Genomic DNA, 20,099 nt, shown 5'->3' on the forward strand with positions numbered 1-20,099 from the left:
TACATAATAATGAATCTTAATGAAGAAAATGCCAACTTTCACAAGTATCAAACTGCTAAAAAGATGTGAATGTACGTTTTAAAAGGCATCTCAACAATCTCATTGTAATATTTAGACACTCAAATCTTGACCGATCATCATTGTGAGCTCAAAAAATAAAGAAAAGCTACATTCTTAAATAGAAAGAGGCAAAGTTTATATTTTATCATCTTTGTTGGAGTTGGAATACTGCTTATTGGGCAACAATTTTCATCAATCTATAATGCAAATTTATGGCAACATATTATATGTAGAAATTCAGCTCATGTTTGCATAATAATAATACCTGAGTTTAACAGTGATTGAGTACAGTATCAGATTAATGCCTTGAATGTTTTGCTTAAGATGAATTGAAATCCTACTTTTTAAATATAAGATAGCACTTATAAGATAGCATTTCAATATAAGATAGCCTTAAGTGCAGTGTGTATTGAATAGTGAATAGCTATGATGAGTATCTAGAATTACCTATAATAATAATAATAATAATAATAATAATAATAATAATAATAATTTATTGGATTTGTATGCCGCCCCTCTCCGTAGACTCGGGGCAGCTAACAACAATGATAAAAACAGCATGTAACAATCCAGTAATAAAACAACTAAAAACCCTTATTATAAAACCAAACATACACACAAACATACCATGCATAACTTGTAATGGCCTAGGGGGAAGGAATATCTCAACTCCCCCATGCCTGGCGATATGAGTTGAGTAGTTTATGAAAGACAGGGAGGGTGGGGACAGTTCTAATCTCCCGGGGGGAGTTGGTTCCAGAGGGCTGGGGCTGCCACAGAGAAGGCTCTTCCCCTGGGGCCCGCCAAACGACATTGTTTAGTCGACGGGACCCAGAGAAAGCCAACTCTGTGGGACCTTATCGGTCTCTGGGATTCGTGCGGTAGCAGGCGGTTCCAGAGGTAATCTGGTCCAAGGCGGTTCCAGAGGTAATCTGGTCCAAAAATCTTATTGAATAATGTTTTTAGAATGACCAGGTAAAAATATTTTACCTGTTCATTCTAAAACAAAATTCAATAAGACAATCATTCAAATGATATTGTGACCACCTGTTCACAATATCATTTAAATGATTGTTAACTATTTGATATTAACATTCAAATAATGCAAGTTAAGTATAGTGCAAGTTATTGATGTTTTTTTCTTCTAATTTTCAAACCATACTCTTCTTTCAATTGGCTCCTTCCAATATATACAATGATATCTGAATCCTTTGCTAACCTGAATTTGTTTTACCCTGTTCCATTTGGACTTTTGATTTATGTCCTTTGTATAGTTTTGCAGGAGGACAATAAGATGTTTTCCATTTTCCATTTTCTCAAGGACATTCTACAGTTTGACATAGTTGTCACAATCAAAGTTCTTTTTGTAGACGATGAAACATCTATTGATTTCTTCTTGATATTCTTTGGTTTTGTCAATTATCCAGCGTACAATAGAAATAATGTTTCTAAAACCAGCCTGAAAACTGGACAATTCCCGTTTTACTCCATATTAGCTGATTAATTTCCTGGCATGTGAAAGAAAGGATATCTTAGAAAACAGATCTCCAAATCAAGGTCAGCCTTTAACTGGTGCACATGATAGTGTCGAAATATTTAGAATAGACTTCCTATTCACAATTACTATCTATCCTCTGTTGTAGTTAGCTCTGCCCCAGCTCCTGCCCCAAGGACTGTGGATGTGGGGGAGACATCCACATGCTGCAGGCCTGTTTTGCTCCCGGTGGAATCTGCTGATGAAGGCTCCTCTGAACAAGAAGACATAAGTGACAGGGAGGAGGAGAGTGTGGCAGACAGCTCAGAAGGAGATCAATTATCTAGCTCCTCCTTGGATTCAGAACAAGAATTAATGATACAGCCACGCATGCGGAGAGGGATGCATAGGCAACAACAACTGAGAGATTATTATCAAAGAAAATGAGGCCACCTGTGGTTGGGTGGGGCTGTGGTAATTAGTGAGGCTGCTATAAATAGCAGCCTGTGGGTTTGGCCATTGTGGAGGATTATCTGATCGTTGTGTTTCGTGACTGCTTTACTGACTTTGACCTTTTGTGTGCTGATTTTTCCCCGCTTTAAAACTAAACCAGAGCAAAGTGTGTTTCACTGTGTGAAAGAAGAAGGACTGTGAATTGCCTCACAGCTGCAAGCTAAGTATCTCAGAACTGATAAGGTACTTGTACAAATTACCAGTTTGTTTGGAGACAAGTTCTTTTTGCTGTACAAAAAGAGGGCTTAGGTTAAGTGAATTTTCCTTATAAAGAACATTGTTTTGAATTTTCAAACGTGTGTGTGTCTGAAATTTGTACCTGTGAATTTTTGGGAGGAGTCTACCAAAGAGCCCGACAGAACATCCTCAAGCTAGAATTTTGAAGTCAGGAGGATACCAGATTGCAAACCAGTCTAAGAACAACAATCCCATCAATAAAGATTATGAGGTATATCAAAAAAATATGAAAAGAAATAAAAAGTATCGTAAAATGTGAGAAATTTGTAACAGTAAAAATACTGGGATAAAAATACTTTACGGAAGAACTCAGAAAGCTTCTAAATTCCATCTCTCTCACAAAGTGTTTGGCATATATGGGAAAATGCTATTTTGCCAATATTTTAAAAATAGACCAGAGGCAGAGTTGTTAATAAGCAGTAAAACTTTAAAGATGAAAGGATATTTACTAAATTACGTAATTATTTTCTTTTCTTTGTCCCTTTGAGTCATTGTTGATTCCTGGTGACTCCCCAAACTAGCTTCTAGAATCTTTTTGGCAAGTTTTCAGAAGTGATTTGCCATTGAATCCTTCCTAGGCAGTGGTGGGTTGCTCCCTGTTTGGCACGGTTCACTGAACCTGTAGTAGCGGCAGTGGGAAACTCCGCCCACCTGCCTGGGACGCTTCTGCGCAGAAGCATTATGCACGTGTGCAAGCACGTGTACAAGCCATTGTGATGCGATTTAGATCCCACTGCTGTTCCTAGGGTTAAGAGAGAGTGACTGGTCCAAGGCCACCCAGTTAACATTGTGCCTAAATCGGAAAAAATTGACTGTCTTTTAGTTTCTAGCCCATGTTTCAATCACTACTTGGCTTATTATTTTATACAAAAACTCAAGCCAAGTTATCTCTCTGTTAGAAAAAACTAGAAGCTAAGCCTTGAGAACCTAGAGCAAAGGCAGAATACAGAACTAACAAAATAAACTCTCCTGTACATTCCAATTATTTATTTATTTGGCAATCACATTTTTATTCATTCCATTCTAAACTGCATGACACAAAAAACAAAGTGATTTATGCATTAAAATATAGTATCTTAGCAGGAAACAAGATTTACTGAATGCAATAGGATGCAACTTTATCATAAACATTTTATGTTGTATTTTATTTCAAATGTATAACCTATTTTCCTCCTCTAAAAGAGCAATAGTAGAATGGGATTTATAAGTGAATAACTGTTCAATAATTAACTGCTATATCATATTGGTGTATGATTCTGGAAAATGGCTCTTCTAGCATAGGGTGTCCTTGGAAGTACAGTGATACCTCGCCTTACAAACGCCTCGTCATACAAACTTTTCGAGATACAAACCCAGGGTTTAAGATTTTTTTGCCTCTTCTTACAAACTATTTTCACCTTACAAACCCACCGCCGCCTCTGGGATGCCCCGCCTCCAGACTTCCGTTGCCAGCGAAGCACCCGTTTTTGTGCTGCTGGGATTCCCCTGAGGCTCCCCTCTACGGGAAACCCCACCTCTGGACTTCCGTGTTTTTGTGATGCTGCAGGGGAATCCCAGCAGGGGAATCCCAACAGCGCAAAAACAGATGCTTCGCTGGCAATGGAATTCTGGAGGTGGGGTTTCCCATGGAGGGGAGCCTCAGGGGAATCCCAGCAGCACAAAAATGGGCGATTTGGCTGGCAAAAGGGGTGAATTTTGGGCTTGCACGCATTAATCACTATTCCATTGATTCCTATGGAAAACATTGTTTTGTCTTACAAATTTTTCACCTTAAGAACCTCGTCCCGGAACCAATTAAGTTTGTAAGACAAGGTATCACTGTATATGTAGAATACTACATGTCTTCTTTCAGATCTGGAATTTGAAATATAGGAAGTCAATATGCAATATGCATTTATTACACAGATTAATTCTTTCTAATTTTTCTAAACATGTTTTATGGGGAAAAATTGGACATGATAATATGCTCCTGTATTTCTTTGCACATATTTTAGTTCAAAAACAAGAATGGTCCTAATAATATCCTGGAAATCTGTTTTAAACTCATTTATATGCAATCCCACTTAACTAAGAATTAATTTTTGTATGTTCCTTCTCAATTATGCATTTTGCTTTCTTCCTTTCCTTTTTTTAATTAATGGATTTCCTCACCATTAGTCAGACTACCAGAGATGAAGCATTTGGTCACACCATATTGCTTTTCTTTCTAAGATGGAATGCTTGCTGTGCCAAATACTTGAAAAGGGGAGGAGGTATAGGCCCGGCTGTCAATTTACAAACTTTTTAAAAGACAGCAATGTGGATCTTGAAATTAATATAAAAGGTTTTATGCGGGAAATAAAAGGACCACTTCAAAAATTAAACAAATAAATAGAAAAGCCTCACCACTGATTTTCTTTTCTAGGCATTTAAAATATGCATTTAGATACAATGAATGCTAATCTAATTAGAATGCTTTGCTGTTATAGTTTTGGAAATGTTGTTTGTATTAAATCAAAACTGAGAAAGGTTTGCAACTAAAAATAAGTTCAGATTCTCATGTGCGTCCTGTGGAAAATATTTTTCACTATAAAAATTCTTGCTAATCTAATATTGTAAATCTTGACCAAGTGTTTAAAATCTCTAGCATTCAGCAAACCACAGTAACATCAGTGTCTCTCTGGGATTATTTATTATTTATTTATTTATTTATTGGATTTGTATGCCGCCCCTCTCCGGAGACTCGGGGCGGCTAACAGCAACAATAAAGCAGTGTACAATAGTAGTCTGATGTTAGAAACAATTAAAAACCCATTAATATAAAAAACCAAACATACATACATACATACCATACATACATTATTCACTGAAATATGTAGCCAAATTAGGTGCTAATTGTTTAAGAAAATCCATAGTAAATAAAAGTTATTTATAGTAAATAAAGCATTGCTTTAAAAATATTTATGAGTATTTGTTCATAATGCTTCAGGAATTATAAAATTCCATAAACATATGCACTCTCTTATTGCTTAAGTTCTACAGAATCAGAAAGCTGGAAACAAAAGATGACCTCACAAAAATAATATCATGCCATTTTACAGAGTAACAAATGGTAAGGTGGCCAAAGCACCAGAGCTAGAATGATATTTGATTTGAGTGTGATTTGAATGTGATTTGAATGTGATTTGAGAACCTGAATAAATATCAAATTACTGTAAGCCTGATCTTATTAATTATGATAATAAACCCTCTCATGACTCTATTGGCAATTTAGTTGTCTCAAAGCATCTGAACCTGATTTCTGGAAAAAAACAGTTAATATATAAATTTAATTTATTTGACTTGACTTTGACTTAAATGGAGTTAAGTGGTGGTAATCATGATTCCTTTTAAAGTGTACACTTACTCTTTTACTTCATCAAACAATAAATGTGCATGCATGCAATTCCTGATTGAAATAAAAATAAAATAGTAAGTTGTTTAATATAATATAAGCAACATAGTTATTGTTATGTATTGCATTTCATTGTTCTATATTATACTATTTAATGTAAGCATTATAATTGTAATGTAACATTCAATATAAGCAGTTACATATGGGGACTGTTGTGGTTGATGCTGCTGCTGCTGACATTGCCACTGCTATTGCTCAGGCTACAAGGGAAGGGAAGGGGAGATGGAGGCAGGGGAGGGAGAGAAGATGGGAGTGGGGTCCATGTGATGCTGATGCCACCAGCCTCCTCTTCCTTCTCCTCCTCCGCCCCCCAGGACCGGGACGGAAGGGAGTTCCAAACCCCCTCTTTCCCAACCACCAAGACTTGCCCATTCGTGGCTGGGGGACAGCACCTTCAAGTAGCACCTGGGGCACCTTCCTCGGTCGCATGCTGTTCTTGGGAAAAATGACGTGCGCTCGGCCAGCTCCTCCTTGCACGTGAAGCCTGCCATGCGGTGGCTGCGTTGGCCAGTCAGAGTTTTGCCTCAAGAATTGGGGTGTTTAAATCACTGCCATGGAACTAGCTGAGAATTCAACTGGTGAGAATTGAACCATATTTTGGGAAATGAAAGATTCTGGTGAGAGAAACAAAGCAAGAGGGAGGGAAGGAGGGAGAGAGAGAGAGAAAGAAAGAAAGAGAAATAGAGATGGAGGGAGAAAGAGAGAGAAAAAAGAGAGAGGAAGGAAGGGAGAGAAAGAAAGAGGAATAGAGAGAAATAGAGAGAAAAAAGATAGAAAGGAAGGAAGACAGAGAAAGAAAGAAAGAAAGAAAGAGGGAGGGAGAGAGAGAGAAAGGGAGAGAGGGAAGAGAGAAAGAGAGTGAGAGGGGGCAAGGTAGGAAGGAGAAAGTGAGAGAGAAAGGGAGGAAGGAAGAGAGAAAAAGAGAGAAAGGGAGGGAGAGAAAGATAGAGGGAGGGAGAGAAAAAGAGAAAGAGAAAGAAAGAGAAAGAGAAAGAGAGATAGAAAGAGAGAGAGAGAGAAAAGAGAGAGAAAGAGAATGTTTTTGCTCCATATACACCCCGTCACTCCACCACCCCTCGGTCCATGGTGTCCCTCTTTAGCAATGTTACAATCCAGTCACATTATCTGTGATGCATGGAGAGAATGGGTTTGCAATTACATTTCTAGACAAGAAGTACCATTTAGCAAATACAGTTGTTAGCATTATGAAAAGCTTGTTTTGGGACACATAAGATCCACTAGATTTCTTACTACATAGTTTAAATATTATTAGAAGAAAAATCAGGCATAGAAAAAGATCCATCCAATAAATTAAATATTTACATCATTTACAAAATGATAGATTTTTTTTTCTTGTGGAGGAAATGTAAATGTACTTCTACTCCAACTGGCCAACAGTCAGGAACATAATAGCAGTAACAGTAATTAATTGATAGGTGTCAGACTAATTTATTGTATAGGAAAAGTATAAAAAATTAGGGTAGGGCATTTATTTTTATTGGATTTCTGTCTGTTAGTAAATTGTAGCACATTGGTTATTGAAATTAAAATTGGTGGACAGATTTTTTTCAATCAAAATGAAGGGAAAGAGAAGTTAAAAACATCAAAAAAGATCTGCAAAAGTTATTCTATAGTTCAAAGATAAAGGATATTTTTAGTTTTGCATGTAGCAATTCATAAAACATTGTGGGATACATAATATATTTTGCTGTCAATTATTTTATGTTAACTATTTGTATGTTAATATCAAATGGTATGAGAACAGCAACAAGATATACAGTTATTATCTTGTCAAAAGGAGAAAGGAGATATACAATATAGAAGGTCTTTTGTCCTACCTGAAATAAGGTCAAAAGTGGAGTAATAAATTTGTTTCTAATACTATCATGAAAAGTACATTTCATCATGTTCTAGTTTCTCAACTACTCCCATCTCACAAGAGCAAAATAAAAATCCCATAGGGATTGTCTTGAATTGATGTTAGTAACAGCTGCTGGTAGAAGGCAATTAAATTTAGCTGCAGATTTTTCAATTTTAGGTACCGGTATATTATAATGCTTTGACTAAGATTTTCAGTCATACAGATCGTCTTTTACAATATAAACAATTCTTAGGCAGTAGCATAACCCTAATGCTTCCTTCGTCTAATTGAGATTGTGGCATTTAGAAACTGTATTTCAAGGAATAGTAAATATTTAATGGCTTCCACAGCCATTTCATGCAGTGTAGCTTGTATAATCCATTGATCAGAATGATATTTTCATTGCTCTAAGCATTTCTACTGAACTAAATTTTGTCCACATGCTGTTTTACTTATGTGTTTCTCTGAGGTGCCATCTAGAAGAGGTATAATTGAACCACCACCACCAGTTGGACTTAACACTTTTCTGGTTTATTTTTGTAGAGTGATCTCCAGGGAAGCAATTTCTTCTTTGATTAGGTGCCTGCTTGATGTCCAGTCTATCAACATGAAATGTCCTGTGCTTAAATCCTAAAGAAACAAAGATTATTCTAATTGATTCCTGCTGCCTCCAGAATAACATTCAAGTCTCAAAAGCACTTTTTTTTTGAAGCTACAGTAAAATGGTAAAACACGCAATCTGATTTGGGACCATTTGGTTTTCTGTAGTCTTAAAACAATATTATCTGAAATTGACCAGAATGTGTGTTATGCACATATTTTTGTACAGTATGTATTTAACCAAAACAATATTGTGATTCAGGGCACAAGTAAATTATATATATATAATGTATAATAATATAATATAATATGTTGTGGTTAGCTCTGGCCCAGCTCCTGCCCCAAGGAATGTGCAGGTGGGTGTGGGGGAAACATCCACATGCTGCAGGCCTGTTTTTCTCCCGATGGAATCTGCCGATGAAGCCTCCTCTGACCAAGGAAGCGTGAGTGAAAGGGAAGAGGGGAATTTGGCAGACAGCCCAGGAGGAGATCAATCATCTGTATCATCCTCGGATTCTGAACAAGAATTAATGACACATCCACGCATGCGTAGAGTGATGCATAGGAGACAACAACTGAAGGGTTATTACAAGAGAAAATGAGGCCACCTGTGGTTGAGTGGGACTGCTGTAATTAGTGCTACAGATAAAAGTGCAGCCTGGTGTGTTAGCCTCATGGCAGTTTATCTGTGTGTCAAGATCATGGTTTTTGTGCTGTTCAAGATTGTGTGTGGACTCTCTGGACTTTAGAATTGGATTCAATTTCCCAGTTATTGGGTGAGCAATTGGATTGCATTTAACCTTGTGTGTACAAGAAAATCCCTTTGACATTTAAAAAGGGAGCTGTTTCTGTTTTTCTGTTTATAAAAACTTTTGGATTTTCCTTTTATCGTGTGGTGTGTGTCTTCCTGGACTAATTACCCTGTAATTACAGGCAGTTGAAACACGCCGGCAGAACAATAATATAATAATATAATATAATAATATAATAATATAATAATAATATAATATAACATAACATAACATAACATAACATAACACAACACAACACAATACAATACTATACTATACTATAATATTATAATATAATATAATATAACATAACACAACACAACACAACACAACAGAACACAATATATAATATAATATAATATAATATAATATAATATAATAAATGTAAAATACATTATATTGTATAATATACAGTGGAACCCCGACATAAGAGCTGCTCTACTTAAGAGCAACTCGAGATAAGAGCTGGGAGGGGAGAGATATTTTTGTTCTACTTACAAGCCCAAATTCGAGATACAAGCGCCAAGGAGCTGTCTCCTGAAGCCAAACGCTAACTTCCGCGTTCGGCTTCAGGAGACAGCTGCGAAGCGGCGCGCGTGTTTTAAAAGGTTGCAGCCGGCCTGGGGGGCTCGGGGGGGGGGGGTGCTTGCAGCTTTCTTTCTTGCTCTTTTTCTTTCTCTCTTTTACCTTCCCTTCCTCTATTTCTTCTTTTCTTTCTCCTTCCCACCTTCTTCCCTCCCTCCCTCCCTTCACTCATTCCTCTCTTACTCTCCCCTTTCATAAGTTTCCTTGCTTCCTTCCTCTGTTCCTGTCCCTTCCCCCTTTCTTTCTTTCTTTCTTTCTTTCTTTCTTTCTTTCTTGCTCTTTTTCTTTCTCTCTTTTACCTTCCCTTCCTCTATTTCTTCTTTTCTTTCTCCTTCCCACCTTCTTCCCTCCCTCCCTCCCTTCACTCATTCCTCTCTTACTCTCCCCTTTCATAAGTTTCCTTCCTTCCTTCCTCTGTTCCTGTCCCTTCCCTCTTTCCTTCCTTCCCACCCTCCGTCCATTCATTCACCCATTCCTCTCTTGATCGCTTAAAGCCGGTCCCTGGTGCAAAAAGGGTTGGGGACCTCTGTCCTACAGGATTGGGTGGCAGAGAAGTTGAACATATGTAAATTTAAAAGTTTAAGAAAGTTTACAAGTTAAGTGAAAGAAACTTCATTATTCATTTATATGTACATGTACATTTCTTCATTAAAAACATGTCTTTCTGCATAATTTAGACTAACTTTGTGAGTTTTTTGAGGGCTGGAACCAATTAAAATTATTTACATTAATTCCTATGGGGAAAAGTCGTTCGAGATAAGAGCTGCTCGACTTAAGAGCCCAGGTCCGGAACGAATTAAACTCGTATCTCGAGGTACCACTGTATATACAAGTAAATATATCCACCATATAACCTATGAATTAAAACACTACAAGCCTTAAAAATATCATTTATTTTGATTCAAACAATATTCCAATAACAAACATTTCAACAATAAGGCTGGAAGCTATGTTTTGACCAACTTCTAGCAAGTCAGAAGTATCAGGAAGAAAAACTATTGTCCCGTTTAAAAAAATAACTCAACATTTGGAATGTCTGTGATTTGGCAGTATTATATGTAATCTCTGAAAATATGTCAAAATTTAAAAACTCTCCCCACCTGAAATATATATAGATGAAGTTGATTACTTCACAGGCAGAACAGTTGATTGACAGTACATAGGTCCTGACAGCTCTACCAAGAAGTATAGTACTGCAAACCAGGCAGAAAGGAATATCCTGGGAAAAATAATTGCCAAAATGATGGATCAGTCATCATTTATGGATGGTTAATGAGATTTGTGGAGCCCAGCTGTTAACATCACCTGGCTGTTTATATGCATAAAAATTCTTTCTAATTTTTACCCTTTAAGTTGCTTACCCTTATTTGATAGTCATTGAGATATTTGAAGTACTGCAGTTATTTTCTGTAAGGAGTCTTATTTATCCCAATTTGAGGCTTTTAGTTTGTTAGTGAATCTGGTCAGTTTAGAGGTGAAAGAAAAGAACAAGGTAATCTGATTCCCTTGTTATAAACCTGTGAAGATAGAATTTGAGCTGAGTGATCTTCATTCACTGGATCTGAATATCTTATTTTGTGCATGCAATGTATGTATTTGGTTGCAATAAGTGACTTTAAATGAAAACAGTATCTGAAAAGCAAGATACTGCTTAATGATGAACTGGAAATACATTTTAAGTATTACTAGTGTCTCTCTTAATTGTGAGGAATGAAGAAATATAATATTGCCTTCTGCTCTTTACTTATCTCCTGTGCATTTGGTAGATGGAACAACATATTTTAATAATTTTTCCTAAGGCTTCCCAGATATTGCATGGGTAAGATATGTTAAGGTAAATTCAAAGTTTCTGCTATAAGTATTAATAGTTTTAAGATTAGTTATATTGTAAGTTGTTTATTATGATAATATTATTTTAATAGAATAGAATAGAATTTTATTGGTCAAGTGTGATCAAGTATGTTTTCTACACATTTAGTAAGTTCTAATTTTTAACTTGCATTAATGACTGTTCATTACTGTCTGTTACATACAGTAAATTATCAATGTATGCTTCTCTTCTTTGAAATTTTGTTGACCTAAAATAAACCTTTGTCTCCAATTCTGTGGGGGAGGTATAATGTATCAATACCACCGTGGGAATGTAATGCATTTTGAGTAATCATTTGCTTTCTTATTTTTCACTCCAAACTGTCCAGTTCAACGTGTCCAGTTAATAATTCAAAAAATGTATCATATCCCAGGTATGCCAAGGCACTGGTGGCTTTGATGGTGTTTTCTGTGTTCAGTTTTGGTGGGTATATGTTCCTTACTAAGCACATTTTTAATTTTTCCTTGGTGAGGTTATCCAACTGTAAAATAACCAGATACTTGTAGGCTTCATCCTGATGGTACTGAATATCCATCCGGTATTTCAGTTCCATATTATTATTTTTAGTACTAATAATACTATTTGTTAACTTATTTACGTATATTAAATATTTGGGTGTTGATGTATAATTTGAAATTTCATGAAGGGGTTGATGAGTTGTAGAGTTTTGGAACCCTTATTCTCTGTGCAGATCTGCTGTAGATACTGGATACTGGAAAATGTTTGGGGTAACTTTTCATCCTTTGTATCTGGAAAAGGGTATTTGAGAACATCCAATAGTTGATATGTATTTGATATCTAAAATGTGGTACTATTTTATTTGAATTATTATAACTGAATTTATTTTGATTGTTTTGTGGACAAAGGTAGCATATTTATGAACATCATAGAACAATGCCAAATTACAAATTGCATAATATCATGTAATGGGAGTTATGTGGCTATATAACGAAAACAATCATTCAGTTAATTAATCAAAGAGTAATGTTTACCATGTTGTTTCTAAAAAAGCAAAGCTTAAAAATACAAATATTTGTTCATTATCTTACTACTTGCTTTCCTGTGTGAAATTGATTGAAAGTAAGACGTTAAAAGGGTGAAGATTTGGGGGGAGAAGAGGATTGGATACAACAAAACAAAAGCAAGATTTAAAAAAGAGGTTTTTTTAAAACAAATCTGTAAACTAAACTACAGTTTAGTCTGTTTTTCCATTGTGTGAATAGAGAAAAAAGGTGAAACAGGAGTTGAATTGATAGATAAGGCTTAGGAAGTGATAACCTCCCTCCCTCACCCATCAGCTTTTTCACCTTTATGGAAAGCTACATGCAATGTTTGAAATTCTGCAAAGCCTGACAGCACTAGACACTTTATTAAATCTTCAAATCCCTCTGGTGAATCAAAGACCCTTATTTTTTCTTCAGCATTGCACTTTGCTTCACATTCAGCTCAAACTGCCCAGCTTGACTGGAATCAAGAGTCTACATGTTGGTAAATGGACAAATACAAATGTTTTGATCAAATCTTCTTTATACAGATTCCTGCCTTTGAAACTACACAAACTGTGTGAAAGTCATAGGTATATAGAAAACTTGGCCAATTTATGGACAATAGCTGGCGGCATCTCTCCAGGGTTTTCAGCAAGGGTCTTTTTTGGCATAAATAGAAATGATAGGAAATAGACCTAGGATTTTCTATATACACAGCATGCATTCTTCTGGCACATAATGGGGTGTTTTAGTAGTTTAAAAAAGTTATTGCTCAAATGATGTCTTTCATCTCTGTTGTATGAGTGAAATTGTTAGTATTATAATGCTATTAATTCTGTATTTACTTATAGTTTGACATTGCACTTCTGGTGGGCTTTTTGAAGACTGAAACAGTATGAACGAATGAATGACATTGGTTTTTTAAGTATTTGTAACCCGAGGAGATCCATGAATCATATTCAAACACAAAAAAGGGGCAGCCCTGGGAGCTTAGGCTGTCATAATAAAGCTTTAATGTGTATCTAAAGAATTCTCCCCCCTTCTAAATACAAACCAAGAACAGAAGAAAGAATTTCTGGTTCCAGCACTGACTAGGTCTAGCCAGCACTGCTCTTTAAATATTTAAATTTTGCATGGTTAAAAAAATAATTCTTAGTCTGCCTTTTTATAGCTCTAACAGATAACCTGAATTAAACAGAATAATATATATTCTACCATAATATTTCTATAATAATTACCAAGTATTTCTATTGAAGCAATGTAAATTTTTCTTTGGCATTACCCATCAATCTGGAATTTATGTTATTTTTGTGGGAAAGAGAGTGGGAGGGGGAGGCGGGAGAGAGTCAGAGAGAGAGAGACAGAGACTGAGGCAAAGACAGAGACATAGACAGAGAAAAAGAGAGAGGGAGATAAAGAGATTTATACTGTCTCTTGGATTCTGCCTTGGAGCTTCCTGTTCCTGTGTAAGAAAGGTATTCTGATTGGTTGTCAGCAGCGGTGGGCTACCGTTGCTTTCAACTCCCTGGGAAGGGTTCTGTCTATGTACTCAGACCAGGGGTGTGCGTTTGTGTGTGTGTCTCTCTCTTTCTCACTGTGTATGAGAAAGAGGGAGAGGAAGAAAAAGAAAAGGAGAGAGAGAGAAAAGAAAAAGTGAGAGAGCAAGAGAAAGAAAGAATGTGAAAGAAAGAAAGAAGGAAAGAGAAAAAAATAAAGGCAGAGAAAGGAAAGAGGGATAAGGAAAAGAAAGGAGGATAAAGGAAAGTAGGGAAAAGGAAAGGAGAATGAAAGGAAGGAAGGAAGAAAACTGATGACCACAACTGAACCCAAAATTTTGATTGCTAAGAAAGAGCATTTTTAAGTGAGTTTCAACACATTTTACAAGTTGGCCACATCCACCCACTCACTTGACCCTCAAGCATGCCCACCCAAACACATGACCACCAAGCACACACAACGAGTCACCTGACCACCAAGCCGCACCCACAAAATAAGCCATGTCCACAGAAACAGTAGGAAAATTTTTAGATTTAACAACTGCTTCATAGGTTGTCTTGAGTCCCAGGCGTGGTTGAATCTTGCTGAGTCATGCAATTTCCCCAGGTGCCATGTCTTGAGTTCTATTGCTACATGGGTAGATGGGTAATCCTATCATGTCCCGAGGGCCATGTCTTAGTCCCATCACCTTGGAACTGAAGGGAAGGGCAGGGAGCTACTTTGTCTTTAAAACATGTTTCTCCTTTTTTCATCCAGGGGAATATAATATTCTGACTTTTTAATATCTCCTAAAATATTTCCTTCTTCTAGGAGTGAGGTAGAGGCTAACTTTCAATGTGAAGTTTGCTCAAATTTCTTTATAATATTGATCTGTCTGTCTGCCTGTCAAAATTTGTTTTGGCTCCACACAATATGATGGAATTTAGCTTGATCTTACAGAGGCAGATTTTGTTAAAAATTATTGAAATAACAACAACAACAATAACAATAACAACAATAATAAGTAAATATTGACAAAATCACAATCTGCCAATTGCAAAAGTTCACCATACTTGGGTCTGCGCGCATCATACAAAAATACATCTCACAGTCCTAGATAATTGGGAAATGTTCAACTTGTGATATTGTTTTATTTATTTTTATTTTATTTATTTAATTTCATCCAATACACAATAATACACAATGAACATAGTAGAGGACACCTTCAAGGGAAAAAAAGAAAAGAAAATTAGAGAAGGAATACAAGAGAGAGTATAGGATTAGATAAATCAAAGATAGAATAGAAGAAAGATAAAGGGATAGAAGAGAAGATATATGGTATATAGGAGAGACAATAGGACAGGGGTCGGAAGGCACTCTAGTGTAAATATTGACAAAATCACAATCCACCAGTTGCAAAAGGCCACCATACTTGGGTCTGCACGCATCATACAAAAATACATCACACAGTCCTAGATGCTTGGGCAGTGTTCGACTTGTGATATTGTGATACAAAATCCAGTATATCAATCTTGTTTGCTGTGTATTACTGTTTTTTGTGATTAAAATAACAAGTAAATAATATTAAGTGAATAATAATATTTACTTACTTCAAATACAATAGTTGCTCACAATAAGTACAAAATACTAGATTATATTTTAGACAATTTGCTTTATTGTGTTTTTATTATTGTTACTATTATTATGCTAGATGTCGCTGTTGTAAATTGTAATATCTTCCTTCAAAAATGGTCAGTTTAAGCATAATAAATGTAAATAATTCCATGTATAAGATTACCAGATCATGATTGATAAAATCAAGTGCCACAGATAAAACATTTAAAAACATATGATAAAAGGAAAAGTACAAAATAGATAAAAAAGTAAGAAATAGGCCCAGAGCTGCTGAGAGACCTAGATTTTTAAACCTCTTTTAAAGCCAAGAATGCTTGATGCCTTTAGAACCCAGCTAGTACCTGCCTTTAGAGGGAAAGAGAAAGATCAACAAATCTGCCCATTGAAGCTTTTATTAATTGAAGAAATTGGACTTTCTGGTGGAGGAATAGGGTTAAAGCAAGAGAAAAATTTGGAGAACCTTATTTTGAAGCTTTCTCCTTAACATGCAGAGTCTGGTTTCCCAAAGTCTCGAAAGAGCCAGGAAAAGGTTTGAAGTCTCCTATTGGCCAGTTGATTGGAGCAGAAAACTCTGAAAGGAGCTACTATTTCCTCAAGGAATTGCTAGAGTGTTGAAGATGGTGGCTACTTCCAGGACGAACATGAATGAGACTTAAGTGCTGTGGACTCTTGTCAGGTGTGATGGAGAAAAAAGAGGCAGTATCCACATACTCTGTCATAACGGCGAATAACTGCAGAGTTCCTGCAACCATCTAAACTTTGAAACAAGATTGTATATAATTGTATTATTTATTTATTCATTCATTTATTTTATTAATTGGATTTCTATGCCGCCCCCCTCCGAAGACTCGGGGCGGCTTATAATATATAAAACAGTAAAATACAATAAAATCAATCCAATTAAATTAAAATTACAAAACAATCTAAAACCCCTAATTAAAATTAAAATTCAATCACACAGCAATCATACAATCATTTGGTGTCCAGGGACTAAAATCTAATCGGCCCAAGCCTGACAATATAAATGAGTTTTAAGACTCTAACGTAAGGCGAGGAGAGTGGAGGCAGTACAAATCTCTGGGGGAAGCTGATTCGAGAAGGCTAGGACCCCCACAGAGGGGGTGACATTGTCTAGTTGACAACGACATTGTCTAGTTGATAGGACCTGGAGAAGGTTGACTCTCTGCGGCCTAACTGGTCGCTGGGATTCATGTGGCAGTAGATGGCCCTGCAAGTAATCTGGTTTGATGACATGTAGGGCTTTGTAGGTCATAACCAACACTTTGAATTGAGTCCGGAAACCAATTGGCAGCCAATGCAGACTGCAAATTGTTGGAGTGTTGTAGAGACATAGGCATGCCTGCTTGTGTGGCTATATTCTGCACAATTTTCAGTTTCCGATAACTCTTCAAAGGTAGCCCCATATAGCGAGCATGGGGCTACCTTTTGGGCTGTCTGTTGTAAATGTAAACATTTGTTAAGTGATATATTTCAAGGACTATCGCTACCTAGTTTGATAAATTATTTCTGTTTAGTTATGGATGCTATGGGTCTGAAGATTGTATCAACAAATTCATCCTTATATTGGTTATTAAATATGAAAGTACACCAATAGATAAAGATTGAAATAGCTTTACATTGCAAATATTGTAATTCAGGGAATGTTTTTGTACTTTTGCATCTAGTTGCTACTTTTCAGACCAAAGTAAAAGACTCTTTGCTTTTATTAGCATTACAAAGATGGATTTGGTATTAGTATACAGTACTCTTAGTGTGTTTTGGTTCATTTTTAAATATTTTTTTCTTTCAAATAAATAAATAACGAGTAGTTGTGTATAGAAGACATCACCTGTTTTCCTATTGTTCCTACAATGTGGCACTGAGTAAGGATATCAGAAGAAAATGAAAAATATTCTAGATTCACAGAAAACTGTATCTGCTGTTAATATTAACAGATGCATTTTCTAACAGACTATATAGTCTGTGTGTCTATGATCCTGATGATTCAATATCCATTGTATATATTAATATTTAACATAATAGGAATTCGGCTTGTAAGATAAATACTGAAAACAGTTTAATGTGTTTTTTTTAAAAATCACTTCCTCCCCCAATGGTACTTCTGGGACAAATAAAAGTCAGAATCATCAGAGAGAGTGTCTGGTCTTCATGGGATGCTGACTGGAAGAATACACTGCTTATTATTTGTCCAACAGTGCATCCCTTTAAGGAGACAGGAATATTTAATCAAAACCAGACATGTGGAATATCAACATTATTAACCATCAATCTTAATAATATCTTAACTCCACTTTGTGCACAAATGTAATAATATGGATATTTTACAGTCTCTTGGAAGATTCAGAAAGCCAATTATAGAAATGTCAGAATTTCCATAGGAAGATAACCTTCCTCTTAGCAGTGGCAAGGGAACAAAACAAACTGATAGTGATTAAAGTGTCACAAAGTAATTACATTTTCTTCCAAATAAACCATCGCTTCCCAATAAATAATTAAAACAAGTAGAGTTCCTCAAGATACAGTGGTTCAGTAGCTGTGATTAAAAAGTGCTAGCAGGCATTATTAGATTTTTTTTAATGATAAATTTTCTCCCATTTCCAATTTGTCAGATTTTATTACCTGCATTTTTTTTTGTTTTTTATTCTTTCAGATTTAGCTGGAAGAATAAGTTTGTTCTTCTGCCAAATACATATGCTGAAATATCCATTCCATATTAATTTCAAAAATGAAATATTATTCTATTAAACTATAGGATGGAATAGTTGAAATTAAAATTAATTGTACAAATGAAATAAAATAATCTATAGCACACAACCATTTCATACTTTTGATCTGTATAATTCATTTACTGTCTCCTTCTCCCCTCAATGTTTTATACTCTTTTCTAAAATTAAAAAAAAATACTTGATTTGATCATTTCAATAGTTCAACAATGAATGTTAATGTTTTTCTCTTCAATTTCAATCACCTAGCACCATGATGGGTGGTGGCATGTGGAATCATATCTGACAGCACATGAGGCATTGCCAGATGTCAGCTACAGCATATGTGTTCATTGGCCAGCTGATTTTTGACCCTCTGTAAGGTACAGGAGGCCATGTTTATCCTCCCCAGTCTTCAGGACAGATTTTGGAGGCAGTGAATAATGAAAAAAGGACCCAACAGGCTTACCAGAATTTTGGAAATGAATTTCCAGTAGATCTATTGGAACATTTTTTTGCCCTCCCCTGGCTTCAGCCCAAAGGGCCTACCAGAAGTTCATTTTTGAACTTCCAGTAGGCCATTGGGCATATTTATTTGCCATCCACAAGATCTGGAGGCTTTCCAGAAGGCAGCAGAGAGAAAAATGGTCCAGGGGGCTTACCGGAAGTCCAGAGGATTCAGTGTGCCCTGCGTGCCTACGCAGGGAGGGCATGGAGGATTGTGTGTGGATGCGTAAGGGGAGGGCATTGCATTATGGATGTGGTCATGCGTGTGTGTGTGCTGTCAAACACACACCCTTTTGGTATCCAACCAAAAAGAGGTTCGCCATTACTGATCTAGGACAACCATTAGGAGCTTCTCTATTAGCAGTTGATCAAATTGACAAGTTGCTTCTACTGTAAATGTAAGATAGGATTTAACATATATTTTTTCTCTTCTGTGTAACAGACATCTGGCTAACTGAAAAGTAGCATGATTTTCTTCCCCTTTCTGTCTCCATTTCCATATCCTTAAATAGATAGAAACTAATCAAGGAGAAAAGCAATCTAGAACTAAGGAAAAAATGCATAACACTTAGAGCAATCAGCTAATGGAATAACTTGCCTTCAGAAGTTGTAGTTACTCTATAATACTAGAGTATTTTTTCTAAAAAAAAAGTGGACAACCATTTGTCTGAAATGGTACAGAGTTCTCCTCCTTGACCAGTGGATTGGACTAGAAGACTTTTAAGGTACCTCCCAACATTTATTCTATATTCTATTTAGAAGTCTTCTAAATGTATCAAGTTCATTTAATCTTTTCTTACAGGACCTTTTTCTGTTCTATTGATTATTTTCTCTTTCTGAACAAGATTCATTCTAATGTGTGTATAAGATAAACACCATTTTATCTGACATACATAAAAATGGGGATGTAATATCATACATTATTATATTTAGTACTTTCTAATAAGAAAAATTGTACCGTTTAATAGTATTTAATAATTGTTGTATTGATGATTGATCTGTTCCCAAAAGCACTTTGTAATTCAAGTTAATAAAACATTACAATGGTTTTCACAACCAGTTATTTTCCATTAAGTATCTCCAAGGAGTTTTGATAAACAATTAGTAACCTGGTGTACACAGAAGGACAAAATTATGATCACTTAGGAAGAATAAATTGCAGCTTTTTAACCTATTTTGTCTGGTTATAAACTTGATGGAAAAGGCCATTTTGGCTAGCTGTTTTTTTTTAATTGTTAGCCACTTTGCTCCTTATAGTATCTTTGTAACCATTGTCTCTATCCTACATGTATTACATTCTTTACATTCTGCACTATGCTGAAAGTGAATTGTTGTCCTTATAAAATGT

This window comes from Erythrolamprus reginae, chromosome 7 (genome assembly GCF_031021105.1).
Source record: "Erythrolamprus reginae isolate rEryReg1 chromosome 7, rEryReg1.hap1, whole genome shotgun sequence".
NCBI lineage: Eukaryota > Metazoa > Chordata > Lepidosauria > Squamata > Dipsadidae > Erythrolamprus > Erythrolamprus reginae.